This window comes from Meriones unguiculatus (assembly GCF_030254825.1).
Source record: "Meriones unguiculatus strain TT.TT164.6M chromosome Y unlocalized genomic scaffold, Bangor_MerUng_6.1 ChrY_unordered_Scaffold_35, whole genome shotgun sequence".
In the NCBI taxonomy this organism is placed as follows: domain Eukaryota; kingdom Metazoa; phylum Chordata; class Mammalia; order Rodentia; family Muridae; genus Meriones; species Meriones unguiculatus.
In genome coordinates this window covers 4,772,173-4,794,256 of record NW_026843712.1, presented here as the reverse complement: position 1 = coordinate 4,794,256, position 22,084 = coordinate 4,772,173, and the positions used below count along the sequence as shown (strand labels likewise).

General features: G+C 42.0%; 1 pseudogene; it reads left to right on the top strand.

Moving 5' to 3' along the window:
• The window catches only part of LOC110542421 (stabilin-2-like), a 52,673-nt pseudogene extending 41,364 nt beyond the window's left edge, over positions 1-11,309 (top strand).
• The last annotated feature ends 10,775 nt before the right edge of the window (positions 11,310-22,084 follow it).

Below are 22,084 nucleotides of genomic sequence, written 5' to 3'. Positions count from 1 at the left end.
TCTTTCAGGTGGACTCTGTTCAACTAGCCTGCGGGACGGGTCAGATAATGGAGGAATATCAAACATACAGAATAGGTCCCATAAATTTACTATTCCAAAGCATCTTCATTCCATTGTACCTGCTCTTTATTTTTGACTGTCTGCTCTTTGATTGTGTGATGTAAGTACACCTTTTAAAAACCTGGGGTGATGCACATCTGCAAGTCCAGGACTATCTTCTCTTTTCATTTAAAAACAAAAATCCTGAGAAGATTTCATTCTCGTCCTCTTTTCTAGATTCCTCTATGCCTGGAACCCTCTAGCTCCACTTGCAGCCATTGCTCTTTTCTCAATACCATGTCAATTCCAGGGTGATACTCTTGTTGTATCAACTCAGACTCTCCAGATTCCAACTCTCATCAAGGCTTGTGCTCACGTGAAACATCACCTACTTCAGATAGAGCCCTGCAGAGCACTCCAGCTTAGGTGTCTTCGATGATGGGTGAGTAGTGGAAAGTATTATCCATGTTTTCTCCAGACATCACCCAAGTGGCTCTCTCTCTCTCTTTTTTTTTTTTTTTTTTTTTAGTATTGGAGCTCTCGATGAACAAAGAGGCTGCTTGGTACCTCATGAAGCTCCACATCAATGCTAGGCAAATGAGCGTGGAACAAATGAATGACTCTGACACATTCTATACCTTGACAGGAAAGTCAGGGGAAATCTCCAACAGGGATAAGGTCAGAATTTCTCTGATTTCTCTCCCATGACAGCAAGAAAGCAATACCTGGGCTTTATATTGGGGTTTGGGGGAACTTTGTATTGGGGGTTGGGGAAATTTGTAGAGGGGTTTGGAGGAACTGTTATAGAAAGGGGACTCTTTTGGTCTGCCATGAGTTGGCTTTCAAGGCAACTAACACTCAGCTGCCACTACTAAACCCAGAGATGTGAGGATAAAGACCACTGACCCAAAACATCTTGGTTAAATTAATTAAAGCAAGCAATTAATTAAACTACACTTTTAAAATTTTGTGTACACAGGCTTGCCTCTCCCTAAAGGTGGGGTTCAAGAGATCAGCATTGGACATGAGTGAGATAAGGGTTTTTATAATACAGAAGTAGGGTGTTTCAAATATGGGATTGGCAGGCAAATAGGCAGTGTTACAGAAGCAGAACATAAGCATAACAAGATGGTCATAACAACTTGCTGAAACACAGACATAATCATAAAACAAGTGGTCATAATAACCTTTTGAAACAAAGACATGGTTTCTGTTTCCTGGAACAGGCAGTATAGAACCATTTGCAGTTACGATTACAGGTAGGGCATAGCCCAATTTTTAAGAAACAAATATTTAATCATATAAATGGTAATGAACTTAGTTTGTCCTCACTATAAGGTGGCTTTCAAGCCCAAGATGAAGGCAGGCTGGCTTGTCACCACCTTGAAGACAAAGTGCCCTGAGCCTGCTTCCTGAAAGCCCTGGTTCCAAACTATCAGCATTCCTCTTACAAAAGAAAATTAATAGAGTGTGTTTGGTTTGGGTTGCTGGCACTGATACATCTTCTCCAATCATCCTGCTACTTTGTTTCATGTGTGTGTGTTTGTGTGTGTGGGTGTGTGTGTGTGTTTTATCAGACTACTTCACTTTCCTTCACAACAAAGTTTGTGTTTCAACTAAGGTGGTGAAATGCACTTAACAGGTATGCCTGTATGGGTGGCATACTGGGCTGTTTCTTGTATTTTCCTTAGTATTATGAGCTGGCAGACTGATGGGTGCTCTTTCCATGCTAAGTATCAGCATAAACCTTTATTTGCATTATGTAAAACAATTTAGGAAAAGAGGATTCATCAGAATCCTTGGTTCTCCTACTGGCAGTGGAGAGGTCACAGAAAATATCTGAGCCAGGGTTCAAGGGTGGATCTGAGTGACACCAATGTGCTATGCTGTGAATGTGAGGATGAATGATAGCTATGATTGAGCAGCATATATGTGACAAAGCATGTATTCATATTCTTGAAAATGTATACATATCCGTGTATTCATTCATTACATTTATTGTCTGTAATTCTTAGGACTAACCATGGATAGTGCCATGGACAAGATGGAGCCCACACTTGAGAGCAACCACCAGGTAAGGCAAGTCGGGTATTTTTGAGGTCAGTCTATGCCCACCATCTTTGCTGCCTGGAGAGTCACATCCATGAAGAAAGTTTTACAAGGAGGATCTCAGTGACTCAAGCTAAGAGAAGGCAGGATGGTTTGTCCATTTTCAGTAGGCTACTGAGTGTTTCCACAGAGAGAAAGGAAGGCATGCTGGGGTGGGAGAAGATTTACAGATGTTTTCTGAAACTTTACTTATGCCATATCAGACAACTCTGCCTGGTGCCAGGTTGTTACTTGGGCTGTATGGAGGATAGTCATGATAATAATGAATTTCTTCTTTCTCATCTGCACGATATGGCCAGAGACTGTTGTAGAATGCACAGATTACATGACTGTTCAAATCAAAACATTCCTATACACAGAGCAGTTGGCTCTGTGTATACATACTCAGAACTTCACCCTATCTCTGCCATGTCTCTTAACATGAAGGTTCATATTTTTTTTTTACTTTTTTTTTACTAACTTTTGAACAACATCTCTCTTTTCAGCAAACCATAATGACAATACAATAAGGAAAATGCAGCAAGTTCAAATTTTTATTAGAGGTACGTGCTTTCATATATTTCAGAAGAATGGAGTCAAGTCCTCTGTAAAATCAGCAGAGATGCCAATTTTCAATAGTTTTTCTAGTTGCTACATCAAATTTTATTTTCAATAAGGAATACTGTTAAATTTTATTTTTCAAATGCAGGAAACCAATGTTGGATACACCCTAGATGAAGGTGACTTTGTTGGTTCATATAGAATTTTTGTTCCAAGTAATGAAGCATTAAGCCATATGAAGGCTGGCACCCTCGATTACCTCCTTTCTCCAGAGGTATAGTATCCCAGTTATCAAGGCATGACATTGGCATCCCTGTCCCAGTCTCTGACCACTCTGGCATTTCTCCATAATAAAAACAATAGAGAGATGATAAGCATATAGATAGATAATTAGATAGATAGATAAATAGATAGATAGATGATATACAATAGATAAATATATGATAGACAGACAGACAGATAGATAGATAGATAGATAGATAGATAGATAAATAGATAGACAGATGATAGAAAATAGATACAGATACAGATAGATAGATACATGATAGACAATAAATAGATGATAGATAAGAGATAGGTAGGTATGTAGATGATTGATTGATTGACTGATTGATGGCACAGAACGAGGGAGGTAGAGACAATGCAATTCTTTAAAAGCAGTGACTCAAGGACTCCAGTGTAGTCAGCAATCAAAAAGGAGGAAATCATGAAATTTGCAGGCAAAGGTGGGATCTAGAAAAGATCATTTTGAGAGAAATATCCCAGAAGGAGAAAGACAAACATGGTATAGACTCACTTACATAGACCTACAAGATATGATAAATGTAATGAAATCTACACACCTAAAGAAGATAATCAAGAAAGCAGACATGGGTGAAGATGATCAATCCTCATTTAGAAGGACAAATGGGATGTGCATTGAACTTATGAAGTGCATTGAACTTATGATAGGAGTCTACTGCAGAAGGCATCTGAAAGACTGTACCTAGCAGAGTTTCAAAGCAGACACTAAGACTCATAACCAAACCCTCAGCAGAGTGCGGGGAATCATATGAAAGAGGGGGAGTTAGTATGATATGGAAAGGATAGGAGCTCTACAAGGACCAAATATATCCGGGCACAGGATCTTTTCTGAGATTGACACTCAACCAAGGACCATCTATGGATATAATCTAGAAGTTCTGCTCGGATGTGGCCAGTGATAGCTCAGTAACCAAGCAGTTTCCCAAAGTAAGGGGAACAAGGACTATTTCTAACAGGATCTCAAGGGCAGGATCTTTCACCTCCCCACCCCCCAAGGGAGGAGTAGTACTATTAGGCCACAGAAGAGGACTTTGCACCCAGCCCTGAAGATACCTGATAAAACAGGGTCAAATGAAAGGGAAGGAGGTTCTCCCCTATCAGTAGACTTGGAAAGGGGCAGGGAGGAGACCAGGGAGGGAGTGTGGGGTTGGGGAGGGAATGAGGGAGCAGGATACAGCTGGGACACAGAGTTAACAAAATATAACTAATAAGAAAAGTAAAATTAAAAAAAAAATGTTGCTCTCCTGGGAAATTATTAAAATCCTAAAATTATATGGCCTCCCTAATAATGTTACTCATGGAACTATGACAATGAATGTGTTTTAGGCTACCTAAGGATATAGGTAGTAAAGCAAAAATAAACCAAATTATAGAAAAAATTAATTGCTCTACTCTCTGCCTTTGTTTAGAAAGCTCTGTCAGCATTAGAGAGCAATCAGGAGCAGGCTCCTTCTGGCTACTAAGCAAATGTGTGGATCTCATTTGCCTCACACTATGCAGTGAGACTGACAGCCTCTCATTGCTCTTGTGGGACTGTTTATACCTAGAACAGCACCAACTGGCCAGCACCAACACTGCTTCTGGACCTTGATTCTCTTTTTTCTACAGAGTTTCAAATCTTTCTGCCTACAAAGAATATAAAGCCAGAGTTCTTTTTTCTGAGGCAAAAACTGGTTTTGCTAATGCCATTTCTAGTGAACAGAAAAACAGCCATTTTCCAGTCTTCAGGGGCTAAAACATTTCAGACATAGGGAGTTCTCCTCTCTTCACAGTGATACTACCATCATTTAACTTTATCTCCAGGGAAGAGCCTCAGAGGAGACAGAAAGTTCCCATTCAGGCCCTGAATGTGAAATGTGTGTTTCCTTAATAAAGCCTTTTGTCTCTGAACCACAGTTTTAGTCCAGAAAATATCCTGTGGCTGTTGATGAAAAGCCTCCATGTACTCCTTCACTGAACTACACAAAAATAAAAGTGACAGGAGCAGAAAGCTTGATGCCTTGCAAGCTCTAAGATTCTTTTCCAAAGAAAGTGAAACAAAAAGAACTGAATTCACAAAGTTCAAGGTCATAGTACCACGTTTGTACACAACACTCTTTCTGGCACCAAAGGACTGAAATATATTTTACATAGACAGTAAAGACACGTCTTAATTTCTTTACCCATAGCAATAAGATGTTTTTACAGAATCAGATAAGGTGAAAGAGTTGATTTAAATCTCAGTTTATCATGGCAGAGAAATTGAGGCACAAGTTGTTTGAAGAAGCTGGCCATGTAACATCCGTGGTCAGAGAAAGAGAGCAATAGATGAATACATGTGTGTGTCCAGCTCCCTTTCTCCATTCTGTTCAGTCCAGGAGCCTGATCCCAGGGAGTGGTCCTGCCCATTGTTAAAATGGTGCTTCCCACATTAATTAACTAATCAAGACATTTCTCTACAGGCATGCTCTGTAAGACCTGGGGTCTCACAGCTCAGGAGTTCAATCGCACCCTTCCCAGAAACTCTCCCAGACCAAGACTCATTCCAAAAGCAAGAGGTTTATTAACCATTATACAACAGGGTCACCCCTGCCGGTCAGCAAAGAGTGGCACCGGGAGACAAAGGCCTTTAGGTTTTTAAAAGAAAAATTGCGGGAGATTTGAAGTTTAAGTTTTGGCAATTTAGGATTGGATGAGGAAGCTATAAAGTAAGATAATTAGTTAGGCTTAGGTGCTCAAGCTTGGCCAGTCCTGCCAAGTGTGGATGCAGCTGCAATTTAAGGTGGGGGTGGTTAGCTCATCCTTGAAGATTAGGGCTGCGGGCTCTTGGCTGGAGGTCAAAAGCTACTCAGAAGTCTAGGATTGTTGCTAAGAAACGTTATCTCAAGGACAAGGGTCTGGTCCTCCTTTTGCTGAGTGAAGGTCATTGCTTGCTTGCCCTTTTTTTATATCTGTCCTCACAGATAGGGTCACATTCCTTCACTCTCTGGAAAGGTACTAAGAGGCTTTAGCTTAACCTGGACCTAAAATTCATAACTATAGGCTTTAGAGGACATATAGGTTACAAAGTTAGCCTAACCCTTTCAGCTCCAAGACCTAGCTCCCATGTGATTCTAGATTCACATAGACAGTAATCACAAGAAAGTAAGTGAGAAGGAGAAGGTAGTTGAGAAAGCTGATGGCCATCTCACAGAAGCAGTCTATCTTCATGCTTGGTGTTACCCTTGACACGAGCCAGATAGACCCTGACACACAATAACCAGAGACTGATTCCTCTGTTCCTTTCCTTCTTCTCTTTCTTATGTCACGGACCCAACACTAACTAGACTTTAGAACTGAATTCTTCCATGGAGAATTCATGGAGAGATTCTTTCCAGAAGAAGAAAACCTATAGAAGACATTCATGCTAATCCTTTTTTATTTTTATTTTATTTTTGAGGGAATCTGAGCCCTAGCAGTTATGTGACTCATTCAAGGTCACATAGAAGCTAAAATGTAATGCTACCCAGACTTCTACACTCAAGCTCAGTGCTCTTTATAACACACCTGCATTATTTTTAATTTGCTGGCACAAGTGCTTTTGGAAAGTGACTAGTGTATTCCTCATTTTGTTCTAAACAGACACAGAACAATAATAACAGCTCAGCATTGACATACATCATCTTGTCATTCAGGAACTGACGATCTTTACTCTTGTCTCTATTTCTGGGAAACATGGAGGCACTGAGACCCAGAGGCTGACTATTTCAACGTCACATGCTGATCCACCCATGGCCACAGAGAGCATGGTTTCTAGACCTGGTAAAGGGCAGAAAGCTCAACATTCTTACTGTAATGCAGCCCTGCGCATCACACTATCAGCTTGTAGCTGTGGCAGCCTTATCATCCATACAAAGACACTTTTGAGAATGAGCAGAGCAGCCAGACAACAGGTGTCAGCTACAACTGGATCAGACAAACTGAGATATGTGGTACTTACAGGAAATACCCTGGCATGGTGACCAAGGTCAAGTGCCAAGAGGAGTCAGAGTGAGAATGAGATGAGGTCCAGCAAAGATTTCATTCTGCCTGAGACTTGACAGTGTAGGAATATGTCTGCTAAAAGGAAAACATCCTGATTATTAGGCTCTTGGTCTGTGGTGCTTTGTCTGTCCAAGGATGCTACAAACCTAGGCCACTTTTGTCTTGCTGAGTCAAAGCAGAGGAAAACACCATGGCCCCTACCTTCTGCCATGTGGCCATGTAATCCTCCATGTTACAGGCTCCCTCCAAGACACCTGCCTGCAGCTCTGCCTGAGAGCTCCAGGATTCTAGTTGCAGCAGTGGCAGAGTTGTGCAATTATGATTTGGTACGGAGATGTGTGACTTCTTTTGAGGGACTGGGTGATCAGGGTCCCCACAACTGAACACACCTAAACTATCATTATGTGACCTGACTAGCAAATGTTGACTTCCAGGGCAAGTGAGACTCCTAAATAGATGGGTGTTATGAAAACTCCAAAATGTAACCTGAGATGTGCACAGTTGAGTAGTTGAGTAGAGTGGCTAAGAGCTTAGGTTCATATGCTGAGGAAGCTGGGTGACTTAGTTGTATTTTAATACTCAGTGTTATCATATGTAAAATGGGCTAATGATAGACTGTATTCACAGGGATGTTGGTATGAAATGTGCTTCTTTTGTTTTTGGAATAGCCAAGAGTTTTGATGGCTGTCAGCTCTTTGGGCATGGAATTTTTCTTATCTTCAATTTCCCTACAAAGAAGTTAGGTCATTGTCTTTTATGATTAACCCCCTCCAAAGCCATTCTTCTGAAGGGCTGTCAAGAAAGGAGCATGTAGATTTTTCTTCCTTGACTGACAGAGTGTTTTGGTTCCTTTGCAGGGCTATCAGAAACATATGGAACTCTTAAGATACCACATAGTCCCATTAACTGAGGTTGGCCCTATTCTTCTACCTACTACTTTATTCCTGCCTTTATAACACCACATCCTGGCCTTCAATTCTAAGATGGGTCTAGAGAATTATTTGTGAGACTCACTAGCTCTGAGCAGACTGTGATTGTTATCTGTGATATCATTATCAAAGAAATCCTGAAGGTGACAAATGCTCATTACCTCAAACCTCCCATTATTTCAATAGTGAAGGACCTTGTTTGCAGCAAGAACTGTGAGAAATGCAGACTCTGGGCATGCTGCAGATGACTCCCTGATCTCTTCCCATTGCAGCTGGAAGTGGCCACTCTCATTTTGACTCCTCACATCAGGAGCATGGCCAACCAGATGATATGGTTTAACATATGGTTTAACATAACCAGCAATGTAAGTGAGATGCTGAAGGCTGGAACTGACTAATATGCATGCTTAGCCATTTATCAGGTTATCTTGCTTCTACACTAACTCACATCTCTGAAGCCTTTTCTTGTTAGGTAACATCTCTTGGAATATCTCTTTATATGCAGGTACATGTGTGTATACAAGAAGGATAGAGGGCCACTTTGGTGTCATTCCATTGGCTGCCTACATTCAGAGACAAGGTCTGCCATTGGCCTGGAGTTCATTAAATAGACTAAAGTGCATGCTACTATGCCTGGGCTTTTTAAAAAAGGTTCCAGAGAGCCAGTCTTCCTACTTGAAACACAACCATTTTACCAAATGAGGAATCTTTCCTATTTCACAGCCCTGACATCTCTACAGACTTCAACTCTTTGCTCAGTTCTTTCAGCAGATACCAGTTGAGCACCTCCATGATTAGTAATCAGGGTTAAAGCAAGGGGGGAAAAGGCTTACATTATGGTAGTAGAATGTTTAACAATCCATTAAAGTGATCAATGAAGTACTGTTGCAAAGAGTGTGTCTGAGAACTTGTGAAACCACATAGGGGAGTCTGAGAAAGGTCAAGAATTGAAGAGTAGAAATGAGTTTGTCAAGATGAGTAAAAGAGAATTTGGGTGGAAGGAGAACAAGTGAGTAGCCATGAAGTGGAGGGAACATGGCTTACTTAACAAACTCAGAGAGCTCTGGGGTAGATTAAATATGGGAGCAGAAATAATCATCTCCTGCTGATTCAGCTGTCTAATATTGTTGATGATGATGATGGTGTTGGTGTTGGTGTTGGTGTTGGTGATGGTGATGGTGATGATGATGATTGTGGTGATGGTGGTGTGGTGATGATGGTGGTGGTATTCTTATCCAATCAGCAGAAATCTACTGAGAATCAATATGTGCCAAGCACTCACCTATGTCTAGAAGAACACAAGAGCAACCAAACAAAAGTCTTTGGTTGCGCAGAACTTTCATTCTAATAAATAGGAAGAAGTTGACAAAGATTGTAAGAAAAAAGTTTACCATAGAAAGTAATGAGTGAGAAAAGATAAAGCAGGAAGAGAGAATAGGAAGTCAGTGCCAATGGTACTTTACATTTATTTGTTATTGTCTTAGTTGGTGTAGAAAATAATGGGATATTATGAGGTTTCCTTGTGTATGCATGTATTTGTGTGTACATTACTGTAGCTTGGGCATATTTACCCACTTCTCTCTACAATGCCTTCTATATTCCCCCTCCTCCTCTCTTCTGTTTTCATGCCATATATGCACATATGTGTATGTGCATACACAAACCTCAATTCTGTATGTGGAAGAAAACCTCCCATGATTTGTCCTACTCTGTATCCACATTACTCTGTCTTGTCCCCATTTCCCTGTCTTTAGAATCTCTCCCCCAACACTTAGCCAACCTTCTGCTTTCAGGTGACTAGCATTTTAGATAAAGTTCCAAAAAGTCCTCACACAGAAGAAAGCAGTGTAACTATCTGGGGACAGAAACAGCCAAAACCAAATCTACACAGTAAGGAAGAAGCTGAGCTATTTGAGGAACAAGCATACAGTGTAGTTAGAACAAAGAAGGAGGTGTGATGCAGTCAGACACCCAAGGGATGTAGTGCCAGTTCCTTTGTAGCCTACAACACCAGGATAAGGACACAGCTCTTACTGCAAATGAGATGAGAAGCAGCCAGAGGATTGTAGAAGGATGATCTTGTGAGATACACAATTTTGGAGAAAAAAATTGAGATACTTGATCATGGTAAGCCAGTAAAAATGGCAGTGAGGGCACAGAAAACATCACAGTAGTCAGAGTGCTTGCCACCCAGAACCCACATCAGAACCCCCAAGTGTGGTGGCACACACTTCTAACCCCAGTACTGGGGAGGCACAAATAAGTGGATCCCTGGCACTTTAGTCAATTAGTCTATGCTGCTTGATGAATTCCAAGACAGTGGGAATCCATGTCTAAATAAATAAATAAATAAATCAGATGCAGTATCTAAGGAACCATATGTAGGGTTGGCCTCTGGCCTCCACATGCCATAATTGAACAAACAAAGAAAATAAATAATGGTGGTGTTTTACACAAGGGTAGCCAGGAACATGGTGAGAAGTGGTTGAATTTTGAATATATTTTGAAGATAGACCCAACAAAAGGTACTGGTGTGTTTGTGTGTGTGTGTGTGTGTGTGTTTATGTCTCTCTGTCTGTCTATCTGGGTTTTGTTTTGTTCTTTTCTTGAGATATAGTTCTCACTATGTAGCCATGGCTGTCCTCGAACTCACTGTGTAGAAAAGGCTAGCCTCCATCTCATAGAAATCCACCTGTCTCTGGCTCTTTAGTACTGGGATCAAAATCATGGGCCACCATACCCAACCTTGCCAATATATTTGGAGTGTGATAAGGATTGAGAAAGCCAAGAATAACTCGGGTTGTTGAATGGAACAACAAGGATGCCATCACCATTGATTTGCAGGGGGAGCAGGTATGGAGAAAGAACTCAGAAATGTTGGTGAATTCACACTTTTTGTTTCTGTTGTTTTCCTCCACTGACTGCTAAGCAGCAATATGTCTATTTGTTTACTCTCATATTCACAGAGCATAAAACAGAGTTAACCTGAGGTCAAAAATTGCATTGCCTAGACAAATCCTCCTTTGAGAAGTAGGATGTAAAATAAGTAAGTGGTGTAAGGGTGTATGGAGCAGAAGTGGGCAGGCCTCTGCCCCACCTTGGCATGTGCAGGGACATGCTTGCCCAGGAAGGAATTCAGTTCACAGACATAATCATTTCCCAAAGGAAACCTGCCTACTGGAAACATTCCCTCCAAGGAGAGGTCAAGTAATGTAATGTTGAGCTGTTTAGAGATGCTGTGACTATGCCCATCTGCCTGGGGATACCCTCCACCACTCTCCAAAAGAAAGACACCACTGCTTCTTTCAGGGACAGATTCTGGTAAATGACATGGCCATAGAAGACACTGAGGTCGCTGCCAAAAAATGGCAGAATTTACAACACTGACTGGAGTTTTCATTCCTCCCCCCCCCCTTCTTCCCAGTTCTTCCACACGGATGCGATTTAACAAAGAGAGGGCTAAAAAGGAAAAAAGAACTTTAAAAATTTGGGAAATCTGGTGCCTGGGCAGACACTGGAAACAGGCAGCATCCTGTACCCACATTTCTGAGAAAGTTGAAACCACCTCCTCAAAGTACATGTCCTTGAGATGGCACGTGGTCCTATCAGCTGTGAGACAAGCTTCTGGTGGGATTTCTATAGGAGATGGCCAGCAAGTGAGTGTTGGAGCCTGTCAGCAGAGTCAGACAGAACCTGAGTGGGGAGTGAAAATTAAAAACAATTAAAACAAACCACACTACACACAGGAAGGCTTGAGAGGGCTGTCAATAGGACTAAAGCACTCTGGGTATATTCCAGGGTTTACTTTTTATAGGTAAAAGCAAAAACAAGTCACATCAATTCAAAAAGAAAAGGTTCGTGGAAATGCCAAACTTCCTTTCAAAAACTACCCCTTATAGCAGATATAGTTCTTTTCTAAAACTAAGACCCTAAAGCAGTTATGGTCCAAGGTCACACAGACAAGCTTTTAAGGAACTTGGTGACACCTCATCTCCTGTCTGTTAAGGTGAAGGACAAGGTGAAAGCAGTCTTTCCACTGAGCTCTAAATATCAAACCAGTGGCTACCAACAGATGAGCAGGGAGATTTGGTATTTCTGTAACGAATTACCATAGATGTCAGTCAATTACAACTGACAAATAAAAGTTCCTTTTACATGGACCTGAAAAAATGAGGAAGAAATTAAGAAATTAGGATACAATCATTTAATATGCTCTTCTTCACAGCTTTCTACCTCAGGAATCTCTGTTGGCTCAGAAAAGGGAGTTTGGAGAGAGACAAAGGCAGCCCAATGCTAGCCATTTCCGCTTCTGGCTGTTCAAAAGCTTGTTCTTCACCTCCCTAAGGGACAAACTAGAGATGTGGAATTGAGTTACAACCCAAAGAATTGTGCTTCAATAGGGAGAAGAACTTTCCAGCAGCCAAGAATGAGTCCTTATACTCCTTAACATTCACTATTTCCTCCAGGATCTTTAATAAGCTCTACCTGCTCTTCTTAGTTCAGGGTAGTTTTGATTAGATCTCTCTCTTAAAGGTCCAGATGAATTCTCTGGAGAGTATGTTATTTAGGTGTAGAAAGAGTAGAAATAATTGGAAATTCCCTTTTTGACACAACAAAGCATGCTGCCTTTGGATATGTTATGTTTGTTTTTAGATGTTTAATAAATAGCACATCAAGAGCCAGGAAGTGGTGGAGCAAGTTGATTTCTAAGTTTTAGGTCTGCTTAGTGAGTTCTGGAATGGCCAGGACTACACAGAGAAACCCTGTCTAGGAAAAAATAAATAATACAATTATAATAAACAGCACTTAACTAATTGAAGTCTCCCATCCAAAAAAAGCCCAGGACCAGATGGCTTCAGCGCAGAATTCTACCAGACCTTCAAAGAAGAGCTAACACCAATTCTCTTCAAACTATTCCACAAAATAGGAACAGAAGGAACATTACCAAACTCATTCTATGAAGCCACAGTCACCTTGGTACCTAAACCTCACAAAGACTCAACAAAGAAACAGAATTTCAGGCCAATCTCCCTTATGAACATTGATGCAAAAATACTTAACAAAATACTTGCAAACCCAATCCAAGAACACATCAAAGATATTATGCACTATGACCAAGTAGGCTTCATCCCAGGTATGCAGGGGTGGTTCAATATATGGAAATCCATCAATGTGATCCACCATATTAACAAACTGAAAGAAAAAAAAGCACATGATAATCTCCCTAGATGCTGAAAAAGCCTTTGACAAAATCCAACATCCATTCATGTTTAAAGTATTGGAGAGATCAGGGATACAAGGCACATATCTAAACATAGTAAAGGCAATATACAGCAAGCCTATAGCCAACATCAAACTGAACAGAGAGAAACTTAAAGTAATCCCACTAAAATCAGGGACAAGGCAAGGCTACCCACTCTCCCCATATCTCTGCAACATAGTGCTGGAAGTCCTTGCTAGAGCAATAAGACAGTTGAAGGAGATCAAGGGGATACAGATTGGAAAAGAAGAAGTCAAATTATCACTATTTGCAGATGATATGATAGAATATGTGAGTGACCCCAAAAACTCCACCAGGGAACTCCTACAACTGATAAACACCTTCAGCCAAGTGGCCGGATACAAAATTAACTCAAAAAAAATCAGTAGCATTCCTGTATACAAAAGACAAAAGGGCTGAGAAAGAAATTAGGGAAACAACACCCTTCACAATAGCCACAAATGACATAAGGTACCTCTGAGTAACCCTAACCAAGGAAGACAAAGACTTGTATTAAAAAAAAAAATTTCAAGTCTCTGAAGAAAGAATTAGAAGAAGATATGAGAAGATGGAAAGATGTCCCATGCTCATGGCTTGGCAGGATTAACATAGTAAAAATGGCCATTTTACCAAAAGCAATCTACAGATTCAATGCAATTCCCATGAAATTACCAACACAATTCTTTACAGACCTGGAAAGAAAAATTCTCAACTTCATATGGAATAACAAGAAACCCAGAATTGCTAAAACAATCCTCTAAAATAAAAGATCTTCTGGAGGTATCTCTATCCCTGATCTTAAGTTGTACTATAGAGCAACAGTTTTAAAAACTGCATGGTACTGGCATAGAAACAGAATGTTGGATCAATGGAACTGAACAGAGGACCCAGAAATAAACCCACACACTTATGGACACCTGATCTTTGACAAAGACACCAAAACCATACAATGGAAAAAAGCATCTTCAAATGGTGCTGGTCCAACTGGATGTCTACATGTAGAAAAATGAAAATAGATCCATAGTTATCACCCTGCACAAAACTGAAGTCCAGGTGGATCAAAGACCTCAACATAAAACCAGACACATTAAATCAGCGTGAGAAAAAAGTGGGGAATACGCTAGAACTCATTGGTACAGGGGAAAACTTCCTGAACAGAACACCAACAGCACAGGCTCTAAGAGCAACAATCAATAAATGGGACCCCATGAAACTGAAAAGCTTCTGTAAAGCAAAAGACACTGTCATCAAAACAAAACGACTGCCTACAGATTGGGAAAGAATCTTCACCAACCCTTTATCTGACCGAGGACTCATATCCAGTATATATAAAGAACTAAAGAAGCTGAAAAGTAGCAAACCAAGTAACCCACTTAAAAAATGGGGAACAGAGCTAAACAAAGAATTCTCAACAAAGCAATATCGAATGGCAGAGAAGCACTTAAAGAAATGCTCAACCTCATTAGCCATTAGGGAAATGCAAATCAAAACAACCCTGAGATTTCACCTTACACCCATGAGAATGGCCAAGATCAAAAACTCAAGTGACAACACATGCTGGAGAGGTTGTGGAGCAGCCGATGTGTGGATAGCAGCCCAGCAGCATGGTGGGGTCAGGGTTGTTAAGTCCTATCTGCTTGTTCTTTTGGAAAAGTTCCTGAGACAAAAACAGGAACTTATTACAAAGCCCAACAACCTTGGCATTTGTTAGATCTCCAGCAGGATGTGGAGGCTCAGGTTGGGAGAAGGCTTCCTGCTTTGCCCCTGTCATGGTTCTGGGGTCACTGGATTTCTGTGCTTTGCAAATTAAGTCCTGGATTACTTAGGATGGCATGAAGTTAATTTTTGTTTTAAATCCAGATATGATTTCCATAATCTTTCCTTTGAGTTTATTCACTCTTTCCTGGATGTTGGCTCTAGCTACTGGTCTGGTTCCTGCCTCCTTTGTCCTGGCTGAAGCAAGGCCCAGAGCCTTTAAGTTAGATGGTATTCAAACCCAATCTTTGCAGCTTTCCTTTGAGAAACTCCACATCCTTCCCTCCTTCTTACCTATATCCTCATGTACAGGTGCCTGAGAGGTGTGTGTGTGTGTGTGTGTGTGTGTGTGTATCTGTGTGTGTGTATATGTTAGGGAGAGAGAAATAGTTTGTATGCATGTGGCAGTTTATATGCACATGGGAGTGTATACACATGTTAATGTGGGCACATGTGCATGGTGGTGTACATACATACCCATGTAGAGGGCTGAGGTCACCCTTGGGTATCTTTCCTTAAGGACCCATTACCTTGTTGCCTGAGATAGGGTCCCTCATCAGTCAATGACACAATGAACCCACCTGTTTCTGCTTCTCTGGTACTAGAATTACAAGCACAGGTCACCATGTCTGGGTTGTTTGGTTGTTGTTTTTACTGGGTTCTGGGGATTGAACCTGGGTTGTCAGGCTTGCACAGCAAGCTCTTTTTCTAATTGAACTAAGTCCCCACTTTGAAGTTTTCAGATACTAATATTTGGCAACAAGGCAAGATTTAAAATGACAGGAGCTGTGGAAGTGCTGGTTAGCATTGTGGCCCACTATGCGTTCAGTCACTGTAGATGTGAACTTGACAGCACAGGCTCAAGTTTCTGCATGGGAACTCAGAGGCAAACTCTGTTGTTTGTGTCAGCTCCCTGGGCCTCTACCTATGCATCTGGAAAGTAGAATGTACACTATGGACTGAGCGTGGTTATTAAGACAGGGAAAAGCCAGTCCAGGGCCTTGAATGACATCAGGGCCCAAATACTGCCCACCAATTTTCAATGCTTTGCTGTGAGTCATAGTCAAGGATTATCATGTGAGCCCATCAGAAGTTCTACAAACAGAATGAAGCTTGTCTATATATTCTAGAATGTTTTCAGAAAGTGAGAAACTTCTCAGCAGCTAACATTTCCAACCAATAAGTAGCTGAAAACTGGACTCCCTGGCTTCTTAGGCCACATTACAAACCACCTCCTTCCCAGTACTATCACACAGATATATTGGAAGCGCACTGGGGTCTAACATATCCCTCTTCTGGGGGACGGTCAGGTCTCCAAGGCTGCCCCTGGCAGTCTGAGAAAGGCTGGTGACCCTGAGTTCAGCCCAACTCTGATTTGACAGCAGTGGTTCCAGGGAGGCAAAGGCACCCATCCTCTATGGTACTGTGCTCCAATAGCAAGTGGCTCTCCAAGCCCGGCACACCCTCTTTGCCTCTCTTCCAGCCATCCTGTGCGTTCCCAGAACATGATGCAGACTGCCTCACAGTCAAGTGCATAGAGGGCAAAGGAGGCTGGTTCTGTGACAAGAAGACTTCAGCCTGTGGGCCCTATGTACAGTTCTGTCACATCCTTGTAACCTGTGAATACAGCAATGGGACAGCCAGACAGGTCCCAGCCCAAGGCTACAGTGCCACCTCTGGGTGGATCCAGCCCATATCTAATGCTTCATCATAAAGGAGGGCATGTTCTACCCAGCTGACAGCATGGCTCTTTAGGAGCTAAGTCTGATCTTGAATCCAAATCTTATCTCTCTTTGCTTGGAAAGCAGCAGTTGTGTGACCTTGGCAAGTTACCTTACCTCTCTGAGCTTCACTTTCTGAATTAGCAGTGATGAACTCTAGCTAAGAGAAAGATAGTAGAGATTAAAAGAGCCAAAGATATGAGCATGCTGGCCTAGCCTGGACTGAACAACATGACAAGCACACTGCTTTGCATGTTACAATTCCAGCACACCAGGTGCTAAAGCAAGAGGACTGCTGCCAGTTCCCGGCACCCAGAACTACAGCAACACATTGTCTCAAAAATCCAAAGGGAGCAGAGGTGGAGAGGAATTACAGCCTGGAAGAGCACCTGCTGCTCCTCCAGAGGATCTGGGTTGGCTACCACAGCCATACCTGTACTCGCAACTATAGCTCCACCACTGGACAGGGATCCACCAGTGTCTTCTGTCCTCTGAATGTGTGTGTGTGTGTGTGTGTGTATGGCTCTGTGTGTGTGTGTGTGTTTCTGTCTGTGTGCCTGTGTTTCTCTTTGTGTCTATGTATGTGTCTGTGAGCATACGTGCCCATGTGTGCACAAACTCGAGCATGTGTCTGTGTCTTTTTGTGTCCAAGTATGTGTGCATTTCTGTATTTGTGTATTTCCATGTGTGTAATATATCTATATGCTTTTGTATCTGTGAGTGTACTTGCATACATGGGTGAACACTCAAATTCTAATCCAGTAAGAGCTGCCACTACTGCCCCTGATGATGCTAGGGAGTCCTGCCAAGCTCACCCCAAGAATTAGGCCTGTTTTTCTAAGAAAACATTATCCCAGCTGGGAAGAGACTCAGATGAGCCACATAATGGGTAAGGTCAGACTCAGATTCCCACCAAGCCCTGATTGCAAACCCCCCAAAATCATCCACCCTTGCTTGCAAACCCAGGCTTTCTGTACAAAACTAATTGCTAATCACTTCCAGCTTGTCTCCTGCTGGCTACATGTGCCTACAAGATGGGTGCTAGGCATCTGTGCATTTTCTCCTTCACAGCTGTGTCTGCAATGAGGAGAAGGATCTCTATTCTAAGAAGGACCCTTGCATGGAATTGACCTCCAGAGGAGGCTGCTGTCAAAATGTGAGTGTTGTGTAGCCAGGTGCCCTGGGCATCCTTTTGTGTCATTCTGTTTACTTTTTTTGTAAGTAGGTGCAGCAAGAAGCCACCAATCAAAGCCTCTCTATAGCAATAAAAGAAGTTAGGTAAGGGAAAAAATAACATGCCATGGTGCCTTGGATAGCAGAAGACAGTGACAGCTGCAAAAGGTTTTTGGGTTTTATATGGGTAGGTGATGGTATAGGCAGCTCAGGATAGGAGAGCAGGTGGTTAGCATTCTTTGAGTCAGAGAAGGTGCTGACAGTTGAAGGCAGAGGTGTACATCCAGCAGTGAAGGACTTATGAGAAAGGCTGTAGGTCTCTGTTTCCCAGAAATCCCAGGCCAGTTTCTAAGAAATCCCAGCCGAGGTGATAACAGAGCCATGAGAACAGAGCCATAATGTCATAATGCCATCAGCACTGACATCCTAGCCTGTTTTGTGACCTAAGACATTTTAAAGAAATCCTAGAGGAAGAGACACCCCAAAAAGCAGTGCCTGTTGATGCTTCATAGGCACAAAGCACATAGATGTGAAGCTGAATATGTATTTTTGTACTAGAATTTTTGAAATAGCATACAAAGAAATGGGGTTTGACTTTTTTTTTCTTCACGCATTCCCCTCCCATCTCCTTGCCCTCCTACCTTAGTCCTCATTGTCTCCCTGTCCTCACTGGCCCCCATAAGCCCTGCTGTCACAGATATTTCATTAGCTTCATCCCTCCACTCCTTCCAAAATAGAATAATGCATGGGATTAGGAGAACACATAAAGGTAGAGGAAGGGGAAGGCAGCTGGGAAGACCAGGCCATGAGAGCAGAGGACTGAAGGTGACCAAAGTATATTATAGATGTATATGAAAAGTCATAATGAAATCTGTTAGTTTATACAACTGATCCCTCTGCATACACATATGTACACACACACACACACACACACACACACAAATTATGATCTCAGATACATATAAAAGAGAAAACATGTGGCATTTGTCTTTGCAAACTTTGCACTTGAAGAAGGCTATCTGGTAGGTGTTCTCTGTGACTTCCCTAATTCAGATCTGTGGTCTCTGGGAAGATGAACTTTGGAGAATAATAACCCTTGCTTCAGGCTCCATAACTAACTTGGATTCTAGTGCAGCTGATATCCTTTATTCCTTTCATCAGCCCAATGAGAGCAACATGTTAGCCTTGCTGTACTAAAGACAAAGCTGTCTCAGGGGAAGTAAGAAACTTGTCTATGGCTGGTGCAGTGATACACACCTTGAATCCCAAACAGTCTGGTGGCAGAGGCAGAGGCAGATCTTTGTGAGTTACAGGCCAGCTTGGTCTACAAAGCAATTCCAGAATAGCTGAGTCTACACAGAGAAACCCTGCCTTGATAAAATAAAACAACAAGATCAAAAAAAAAAGAGAAAGAAGAAAAAGAAACTTGCCTACATTTTGCTTTTGTTAGTACTACCAGGCCTGCCATTATTTGCACTAGTATCTCTCAATTATTGCTAGCACCATGTGTCATCACCACTTTCAATCATTACCCACAGTTGAGCAGTTGGTTGGCTTGTTTCCCCTGGTACTAACAAGGTGCATGTGGCCAGAGGGGTTTGAAGCAAATCATGTCAATTCTCTCAGGCTTAACCCCTTTCAGAGAAGTCCCTGGGCCTAGGGATGAAATCTAGACACAACACCAGATTTCCTGGTAACTGGGCCCCACCCACTACAGAGCACCACAACTCAACCAATTCTGGTCCTCAACTCTTTTCCTAGGGTCCTTCAGCTTCCACAGTCTCCCTGCATATGGCTACCTTTCTTGTTGTAACAAACACTTACAAAAGCAATTCAGGAACAAAGTTGGTGTTTTAGCTCTTAGTTAAGGAGCATGATCTTTGGTGAGGCCTGGCACCAGAATTCCAGGGAGCTAGTCATATGGCATCCTCAGTTAAAGAGCAGAGATATGTGTCAGTGCTCTACTCTTCCTCCTGTTCACTCTGTCCAAGACTTCAACACATGACATGATACCACCCACATTTAGGGTAGATCTTCTCACCTCAATTGCCCTATTCTGGAAACTCCCTGGTAGTCATGCCCAGAGGTCCATTTCCTATGTGACTATAGATGCTGTCAAGTTGACAATATAACCATCACACCTTCCAATCAAGAGTCCTAGTGTAGCTTAGAGGGGCTTGGACAACAATATCATGGAGCCCGAGATTCCTGCTTCTCTCTATAGCTGTGGGGAAAGTTCTTTCCCCAAAGGTAAATAAAAATAATCATAGTTCTTGCTTGCAGAGCACTGGTTTGCAACCTGTGGGTCACAACCCCTTTGGGGGCCAAATGACCTTTTACATATCAGATATCCTGCATAGCAAATATTTACATTAGGCTCCATAACAGCAGCAAAATTACAGTTATGAAGTATGAAAACAAAACAAAACAAAAAAAAATAACTTTACATTTGGATGATTACCACAAAATGAGGAACTGTATTAAAGGGTCACAGTATCATGAATGTTGAGAACCCCTGCTCCTAAGGATCCTTTACTTCTTTAAATCAATAGAAGCAATATATGGCTTAGTCAGTAACAGAACAATGTGAGTGCTGTAGCCCTTAGCTGACCAGTGCCAAGCAGTCCTGCTCTCAGAATCTCCCAGTTGGTGTATTATGTTCATGTGGAAAAGCATTTCCATCATGACCATTGTATTCCACATGCAATTATGTGTTTCTAGAACATTTTTTCAGATCCCTTCCACATCTGGGGACCCTAGGCAGCTTGACTGTGGTTTCAAAGGTGTAGATTTTATGCTTCCTCTTACAGGCAGAATGCATCCAACCTGCCACAAGGACACAAAACTGTGTGTGCCAGTGGGGCTGGACAGAGAACAGAAAAGACTGTGTAGAGATCAACAGCTGCCTGCTGCCCAGTCCAGGTGGCTTCCATGACAGTGCTACCGGTTTATATGTAGGCCCTGTGCAGGTAGGTAAAATGAGAAAAAAAAAAAAAGAAATGGAATTCCATTTATTTTTGTAATCATAACCACAGAAGTACTTTGGTACTTTGCCCTCAGTTGTGGTAGAGAAGAAGGGTAAATTATAATGAGTCTGTGACTTCAGTGTCATTGTAATGCCACCTTACAGAAAAGGAACTGTGGCACTGAGATGTTAGCTATGTGCCCTGTGGCAAAGAAAATCAACCAGTCACACTGTGATTCACACAGAGTCAGAATTCAGAGATGCTCAGTCATTCCCCCAACACCCATGGATCACACAAAAATATCTAAGAACATTCCATAGAATGTTACACAATTATACGTAGCTTCAATTCATGACAAGAGGCAGAGGCTGCTGTCTGGTCATTAGCTAGTTACAGAGGAGGAAATAGAACTACATTAAGATTGTGCCCACTTCATTCCACCTGGCCACTCCTCTCCCCCAAAAAAGTCCATTAGGCTCTATCAGGCCAACAAAACATAAGGCATAGAAGGTAAGGACCAGGAAATTCTCCTTCATATACATTATTTTGAATGATGACAGAAATTTTCACACTTGTTTTTTAAACCTGGACTTGTTAAACCTTCAGATTATTTTGTTAAGAAAGGTATATTCCCCATGAGTTGGGGCACAGTATAAGGCCTAATCTTGCTTCTGGGGATGGAGGTAGGCTTTTCTTCACAAGCCTTCAGCCTTAGAGGGCACATTCCCTTACATGTGCTAGGAACTGGGGCAGCATGTGCTTGAATAGCCCTTGGTGAGACCTTGAGGGCAGATCATACCTCTCCTTTGCTCAAGGATGGAAATCACCCAACACCCGAAGTTCTGGCCCAGTTAAGTTGCTAGAGAAGGATGTCTCTGGTTGCAGCAAAAGCTATCCTTTCTCTTCCTCTTCCCAACTCCAGGAATGAGGGACTGAGCCTCTCTCCTGCAGATGCAGAGCAGGGGTAACACTTGTGAGGCAGTATATGGTTGGCTAGCATTTAGAGTACTGGGACACCTTGGGATCTTCTTGCAAGCATTTCTAGTTATATCACTTTGGGTGGCTAAAGGGTAGTGAAGGTGATTAGAGAAAGTGGGAAAGGAACTGGGAGTGTGCAGGCAAGAACATGCAGGATACCACCCAGGAATCTTGTCTCTCCAAGAACCAACCCAAGCAAACTTCTAGCTCCCTCCTGGTCAATGTCTGATCATACAGTGCTGAGGTCTCACTGTGCTAAAATATCTCAGTAACATACACCACATCTTAGTTACTGTTCTACTGATGTTA